At 47.8% G+C, this 8,361-nt stretch overlaps 2 long non-coding RNA genes across 2 annotated transcripts in view; one reads left to right on the forward strand and one right to left on the reverse strand.

Moving 5' to 3' along the window:
- The window catches only part of LOC133359201 (uncharacterized), a 53,327-nt gene extending 51,959 nt beyond the window's left edge, over positions 1-1,368 (forward strand). Inside the window, exon 2 of the long non-coding RNA XR_009757156.1 lies at positions 1-1,368. This is a non-coding gene — a long non-coding RNA (uncharacterized LOC133359201).
- The window catches only part of LOC133359200 (uncharacterized), a 55,127-nt gene extending 52,738 nt beyond the window's left edge, over positions 1-2,389 (reverse strand). The window contains exon 1 of the long non-coding RNA XR_009757155.1: positions 1,714-2,389. This is a non-coding gene — a long non-coding RNA (uncharacterized LOC133359200). The remainder of the gene's footprint in view (positions 1-1,713) is intronic.
- Between the last annotated feature and the right edge of the window lie 5,972 nt (positions 2,390-8,361).

Here is an 8,361-nt window from a genome sequence, read left to right on the forward strand (position 1 = left end):
GTCGCAACTGGGTACCCGATACCCGTACCCTACCCGATACCCGGCTACCCGTACCCGGCCGGGTACGGGTAGCCGTTTGCGACCCTGGTGCAGCCGGGTACGGGTACGGGTAGGCCGTGAGTCACTGGTGAGTAACCGTTTGTCACTCATTTCGGGTAGGATACGGCTACCTGTACCCGGCCGGGTACGGGTACCCATTTGCGACCCTGGTGCGGCCGGGTACGGGTAAGGAATCAAAACCCGTTTGCGACCTCTGGCAACCGGGAACTGATGCAGCTCGGCAAGCGCTAGACGGATACGTACGTACCGTAAGTGACCAACCGTGCTAATCGGAGATGCGGTCAGATCTGGGAAGTTCCCGTCGCGACACCACACGCGTCAACGAATTTTGTACACGCCCTGTAGCTCGCTAATGTTTTTTTTGACGTCCTGTTGGGAGTAGTGAGTTGCAATAGTCCAGCCTCATCAGTACTTTGCTGCAATGCCGAAATATTGGAATTGCAGGATCTCCGACCCGTATTTTGCACGTGGTGATCAAACAACATCAACGGTTGATCGCGTGGTGTCGAGACTCATTGATCTCAAGTAGAAAACTAAAATCTTTCGGAGTCTGCGACCTCCTCTGGGTCGAGCAGCATCTCATTTTGTTGCGAACCACAGGAGCGTCCGCTCGCGTGCAGTCTTCGAGGATACCGAGGCTCTCTTCGTGGCCCAACGTTGACTTCGCTGCCGCACACAACTGCGTTGTCGCCGACATACCGATGGGACTTGATGTCGCGCGAAAATTTGACATTGACAAACGGAGAGGGCCCACCAGGCTCGGCACAGGCGACGACTGATGTTCACCCAGCTTAACGAACTGTGAGCCACCATAGTAATGGGTTTTTACCCTTCGAACTGGTATAAAAACTGACACCTTTGTAATAACAGCCATAGAGGGTTCACGTGGGGATTGGCTTGCCGGTCCTGCTTGTAGCCAATAAGGGTTGAGATAGGACCGTGGGCCATGCGTCATCACGACAGGTCATCAGGAGTGATTGGCCTAGCCATTCGGGGCCCCAGCTAATGGGGAGCCGGATGAGGGGCGTGGTCCCGGGAGTGACAGGGAACCATCGAGAATGGTCGAAGCTGTCCATGGACGATTGGCGGGGGAACCACATGACGAAGGTATTAAGAGCGAGTGAGAGGGAACGATCGCGAGCAGACTGAAACTAACAAGAGCAGGGTCACGCGCGGACGGGGGCTCGGGTTGCCACGTGCGCGGTGGGGACTTAGTGCGAAGTCTGTCCTCTCTCCGTTGTCTGCCAGCAACGGAGAGTGAGTGAGCAAAGTGTATTGTGGAGTGGAAATAAAAGGACTGATTTCGAAGCCGTCTCCTGGAGGAATATTACACCTTTATACAAGGCATCATGTTTGCAATAACTACAACACAAGCAGTTAAAATGCAAATAAAAAGAAACAACTCTGATGATGATAATGATATGCATTGTCCTTGAAGTTGATTGATCCACACCCGAGACAGCTTTTCTTAGAGCCTAGTCTCCATTGGTGTTGGACCAGATGACGCCAAAAGGCGTACAACTCAAAGACAGCGCACTATCAGAGTATTGAGAGCTCGGGGTAAGCATTTACACTGAGACATCTCCTTTACCAGTGACAAAATATACTGTAGTAATAGGTTTTTACCCTTTCAACTGGCACAAAAACTGACACCTTTATACAAGGCATCATGTTTGCAATAACCACAACACAAGCAGTCAAAATGCAAACAAAAAGAAACTCTGATGATAATGATATGCACTGTCCTTGAAGTTGATTGGTCCACGCTCGAGACAGCTTTTCTTAGAGCCTAGTCTCCATTGGTGTTGGACCAGATGACGCCAAAAGGCGTACAACTCAAAGACAGCGCACTATCAGAGTATTGAGAGCTCGGGGTAAGCATTTACACTGAGACCTCCTTTACCAGTGACAAAATATACTGTAGTAATAGGTTTTTACCCTTTCAACTGGTACAAAAAAAAAAATCCACCATCTAGGTTATGACCTAAATCCACCTCGGTGCTGTAGCCGTCATGCCAAACCTCGACATTAGCCACCCGGTGAGAATCTGGTGGTCGGCGTAGGCAGCGGAGAGATGCAGGCCGAAACAACGCTGCGGTGCACCGTCTGTCCATGATCCTGTAAAGGCCGTCGGTGATCTTCAGTGATCTTCGGTGATCTTCGGTGGGGCCGTCTCGGTGCCGTGCGACTTCCGACTCGTGCCGATTGCGACGAGTCGAATCCGCCCGTCCAAGGTGGTTGGAAGTAACCACTTCAGACGGAGGTGCTCTAGCAACCTTTTAAGTTTAAGATGGGGGATGCTAAATTTCGATTTAAAGCTTTCGTGACTGCAGGGATTCATCTTCTTGGTTCTTTCGGTAAAGTCACGTAGAAGGGAGATAATAAAATAATAAAAATAAAACATAATAAAATAATTTTCACGACGTTTCGGCCACAACGCAAGCAGCCGTCCTCAGGTGATGACCGGGTCTGTCGGGAAGACAGCGTCTCCCCGACAGACCTGACACCTTTATACAAGGTATCATGTTTGCAATAACCACACTGTCTCCCCGACAGACCTGGTCTTCACCTGAGGACAGCTGCTTGCGTTGTGGCCGAAACGTCCTGAGAATTATTTTATTATGTTTTATTTTTATTTTATTATTTCCATTCTACGTGACTTTACCGAAAGAACCAAGAAGATGAGTGCGGGGTGATTAAAAACACCGAAGTACGTGTGGGGACTGTGGTTTGTATCCGAGCTGCACCACGTTCCATAAGAATGTGGGGGCCTTGAAAGGGGCCAGAAGCATGCGGTGTGATTTCGGTGATGGCTACACTTTTTTAAATGTCCTCCCAAGGATGTACACTTGTCATCAACTTGACCACAAAATTTCCAGACAGAATCTGAATATTCTTGGATCTTTTGGTAAAGTCACGTAGAAGGGAAGTAATAAAATAATAAAAATAAACTTTAATTCCCACGATGTTTCGGCCACAACACAAGCAGCCGTCCTCAGGTGAAGAACAGAGCTGTCGGAAAGACAGCGTCCTAATGCACACCGCCAAGCTTGGCAGCTGCTTGTGTTGTGGCCGAAACGTCGTGAGAATTTTATTATGTTTTATTTCTATTTTATTATTTCCCTTCTACGTGACTTTACCGAAAGATCCAATAATATGAATCCCTGCAGTCCCGAAAGCTTTAAATCGAAAGAATCTGAATATTTATACTGGTAGGAATCCGATGAGCTATATAAAGCTGGTAAGAACGTTACAACAGACAGCAAAAACATCTGAGTGCAAAATACAAGAAATGTAAACAAATCACCCAAACACACAAATTTAATTTAAACCATCCCCCATCCTACCAGACAAAGCCCACAAGCAATTTCAAACCCTCACGCCACAAACACCACACGCGCACCCATGCTGCTGTTGTCACCTGGAGCTTGACCAAATCGGAACTCGGGTGGCTCAAACGCGCCGCCGAGAATGCGCCTGGCCGAAATTGGTAGAGCTCTGCGCGCACGTGAGGCTCAACGTTGAATCACCGGACCCGTTCGGACCGTTCTTACAGCCCTCCACAAACGTACCAAGCCCTTGGCCACGATACCAACTAACCAATTGCAGGCCACGGCCTGTGCTTGTGTGATGCCACCGCCACGGAGCCGATCGCCGGGTGCCCCACACATAGAGCGCGAGAAGAGATCCCCTGGCTGACAGGTTTTAACCCGGAAGCCCTCGTATAGGGATAATCTTCACGGTTTCCTGCGGCCAGGGAATTAGATGGTCTCCTCCGACGCTAACGCACACCAGGGCGTCGTGACTCGAGTGGAGAATTACATGGTCACGACGGGGCTGTCCCGCCACCACGGTTGAAACGCACCCCCCGCACCTGCCCAACCCATAACAACGGAAGCTCCTGGAGTGCGCAATTGTATGTGCGAGTCGCCAGCAGGCAAACGTTAATATTTGTGCGTAGGGAATGTCAAACGGGGTTAGCAGGTCAACCGCCACCATTAACAAGTCTGCGTGATTCACTCAACACTGCGGGTCGCTTGGGGGGGGGGGGTAATGTAGCACGAAGGGAGGGACTGTCCATGCGGGATGTCTTCAACAGAGATGTTTATTCGGTAACGTCCCATTACCATGGACTCCGGTTCATCATGAAAGGACGGTCTTAAATAGAGGCCGACCGAAACTCAATTTCTGGTTTGGGCTGAAACCAAAAATAAACGGAAAGTTAAAAATTGACTTTCGGCCGAAACCGAGAGTTTAACTTCACTTTCAGCCGAAACCGAAACTTTATGTACACTTTTGACCGAGACCGAAACAGATAGATATATAACCCAAGTTACCGAACAAAATATTTATGAAATACAGTACTCTACTAGCTTTACTAACCCAGCTCCGCCCGGGACTTGGATTCACCACGGCCGGCCGCCTTTGTCTCTCCCAGTGGCGATGTTGACACGCCACACCACTTACTCGTTTGAGGCCGAGTCGACCTAGGGGAGGCCCAGGACCGGTTCAAATAATCGTCACCGGCCGTGAGCGGGAATCGAACTCGGGCCGCTGGGTTTGTAGCGCAGCGCGCGAATCGCTACACAGTCGCTGCCCCCCACACACACAGGATAAAGACAAAGATCCCCCGTGTAGCCTGCGAGACTGTAGGGGGCAAGTGCTGTTAGCGAGCACCTATAAAGGCCGGCACGGCACACGAGGGGGTGGGTGGCCAGCACCACGGCCGGCCGCCTTTGTCTCCCCAGTGGCGATGTTGACATACCACACCACTTACTCGTTTGAGGCTGAGTCGACCTAGGGGAGGCCCAGGCTAAAGACAAAGATCCCCCGACTGACCGGCTGACACTTAGCACTAGCCTTATATTCTAAAAATAGATCTTCGCTTGACGACCGAAAGCCAATATCAGTTTCAGATGTAGATGCCACTGGTTCTTCACGTTCTGTAGATGTAGATGCCACTGGTTCTTCACGTTCTGCAGATGTAGATGCCACTGATTCTTCACGTTCTGCAGATGTAGATGCCACTGGTTCTTCACGTTCTGCAGATGTAGATGCCACTGGTTCTTCACGTTCTGCAGATGTAGATTCCACTGGTTCTTCATGTTCTGCAGATGTAGATGCCACTGATTCTTCACGTTCTGCAGATGTAGATGCCACTGATTCTTCACGTTCTGCAGATGTAGATGCCACTGGTTCTTCACGTTCTGCAGATGTAGATGCCACTGATTCTTCACGTTCTGCAGATGTAGATGCCACTGGTTCTTCACGTTCTGCAGATGTAGATTCCACTGGTTCTTCATGTTCTGCAGATGTAGATGCCACTGATTCTTCACGTTCTGCAGATTGTAGATGCCACTGGTTCTTCACGTTCTGTAGATGTAGATGCCACTGATTCTTCACGTTCTACAGATGTAGATGCCACTGGTTCTTCACGTTTTGCAGATGTAGATGCCACTGGTTCTTCATGTTCTGCAGATGTAGATGCCACTGGTTTTTCACGTTCTGCATATGTAGATGCCACTGGTTCTTCACGTTCTGCAGATGTAGATGCCACTGATTCTTCACGTTCTGCAGATGTAGATGCCACTGGTTCTTCACGTTCTGCAGATGTAGATGCCACTGGTTCTTCACGTTCTGCAGATGTAGATTCCACTGGTTCTTCATGTTCTGCAGATGTAGATGCCACTGATTCTTCACGTTCTGCAGATTGTAGATGCCACTGGTTCTTCACGTTCTGTAGATGTAGATGCCACTGATTCTTCACGTTCTGTAGATGTAGATGCCACTGATTCTTCACGTTCTACAGATGTAGATGCCACTGGTTCTTCACGTTTTGCAGATGTAGATGCCACTGGTTCTTCATGTTCTGCAGATGTAGATGCCACTGGTTCTTCACGTTCTGCATATGTAGATGCCACTGGTTCTTCACGTTCTGTAGATGTAGATGCCACTGGTTCTTCACGTTCTGCAGATGTAGATGCCACTGGTTCTTCACGTTCTGTAGATGTAGATGCCACTGGTTCTTTACGTTCTGCAGATGTAGATGCCACTGGTTCTTCATGTTCTGCAGATGTCGATGCCACTGGTTCTTCACGTTCTGCAGATGTAGATGCCACTGGTTCTTCACGTTCTGCAGATGTAGATGCCACTGGTTCTTCACGTTCTGCAGATGTCACTGATTTTTCACATTCTGCAGATGTAGATGCCACTGGTTCTTCATGTTCTGCAGATGTAGATGCCACTGGTTCTTCACGTTCTGCAGATGTAGATGCCACTGGTTCTTCATGTTCTGTAGATGTAGATGCCACTGGTTCTTTACGTTCTGCAGATGCCACTGATTTTTCACATTCTGCAGATGTAGACGCCACTGATTCTTCACGTTCTGCAAATGTCCATGACACTGATTTTTCACGTTCTGTAGATGTCGATGCCACTGGTTCTTCACGTTCTACAGATGGAGATGCCACTGGTTCTTCACGTTCTACAGATGTAGATGCCACTGGTTCTTCACGTTCTGCAGATGTAGATGCCACTGGTTCTTCACGTTCTGTAGATGTCACTGATTTTTCACATTCTGCAGATGTAGATGCCACTGGTTCTTCATGTTCTGCAGATGTAGATGCCACTGGTTCTTCACGTTCTGCAGATGTAGATGCCACTGGTTCTTCATGTTCTGTAGATGCCACTGGTTCTTACGTTCTGCAGATGTAGATGCCACTGTATCTTCATGTTCTGCAGATGTCGATGCCACTGGTTCTTCACGTTCTGCAGATGTAGATGCCACTGGTTGTTCACGTTCTGCAGATGTCACTGATTTTTCACATTCTGCAGATGTAGATGCCACTGGTTCTTCATGTTCTGCAGATGTAGATGCCACTGGTTCTTCACGTTCTGCAGATGTAGATGCCACTGGTTCTTCATGTTCTGTAGATGTAGATGCCACTGTTTCTTCACGTTCTGCAGATGTAGATTCCACTGCTTCTTCACGTTCTGCAGATGCCACTGATTTTTCACGTTCTGCAGATGTAGATGCCACTGATTTTTCAAGTTCTTCAGATGTAGATGCCACTGGTTCTTCACGTTCTGCAGATGTAGATGCCACTGTTTCTTCACGTTCTGCAGATGTAGATGCCACTGGTTCTTCACGTTCTGCAGATGTAGATGCCACTGGTTCTTCACGTTCTGCAGATGTAGATGCCACTGGTTCTTCACGTTCTGCAGATGTAGATGCCACTGGTTCTTCACGTTCTGCAGATGTAGATGCCACTGTTTCTTCACGTTCTGCAGATGTAGATGCCACTGTTTCTTCACGTTCTGCAGATGTAGATGCCACTGTTTCTTCACGTTCTGCATATGTAGATATCACTGGTTCTTCACGTTCTGCAGATGTAGATGCCACTAGTTCTTCATGTTCTACAGATGTAGATGTTACTGGTTCTTCACGTTCTGTAGATGCCACTGATTTTTCACATTCTGCAGATGTAGATGCCACTGGTTCTTCACGTTCTACAGATGTAGATGCCACTGGTTCTTCACGTTCTGTAGATGTAGATGCCACTGATTTTTCACGTTCTGCAGATGTAGATGCCACTGGTTCTTCACGTTCTGCAGATGTAGATGCCACTGGTTCTTCACGTTCTGCAGCTGCTAATTCCCTTTGGTGCTCGTGTTTCCTCGACTCTTGAAAAACTTATCAAGAGATGTCTGCACAGTTTGTCCTCTTCTGTTCACGAATCAACTTGTCACAGGCAGATGGGGCCTCAAACGATGAACACCTTTTAGAGAAGCTGGCTTGCTTGCACTGTACCTGTAACTCTTGCGTGATTATTGAGAAGCCACGCTGTTCACGAGTGCTTGTGTCTCTCTACATTACTCGGAGCACAACAACGAAGTCACTAAGCCAGCAACGTGGTTCACCAATTAAACGATTCTCACAAAGCACATTGATAACACTGGTCAACAAAAAAAAAAATTCTGGCCTGGACTTTTGCAGCTGTTTTAGACTAATTTCAGGGTGCCGATTCCAAATCTGATCTCAGATTTGCTCTATCACATCTCATTTTTATGCTATCGGCATACCCCATTTTCATTGATTTTACCCGAAATTAACTCTGTCACTTATGATTGCAAGTTCTTGCGAGTCAGTGACTGCTTTAGTGTTAAAATATGGTGCTGTACTTTTTAGGATAGTGTGTTTATAATATCATTGTATGTAGATATCCACATTTATTTAATATTTTTCTTCTGCAGTTTTTATATTTGCATCAAAAACCTGATGCCAAATTTGGAATCAGCACC

The sequence above is a fragment of the Lethenteron reissneri genome, chromosome 64 (assembly GCF_015708825.2).
Source record: "Lethenteron reissneri isolate LAM-NWPU_2019-01 chromosome 64, ASM1570882v1, whole genome shotgun sequence".
Lineage (NCBI taxonomy): Eukaryota > Metazoa > Chordata > Hyperoartia > Petromyzontiformes > Petromyzontidae > Lethenteron > Lethenteron reissneri.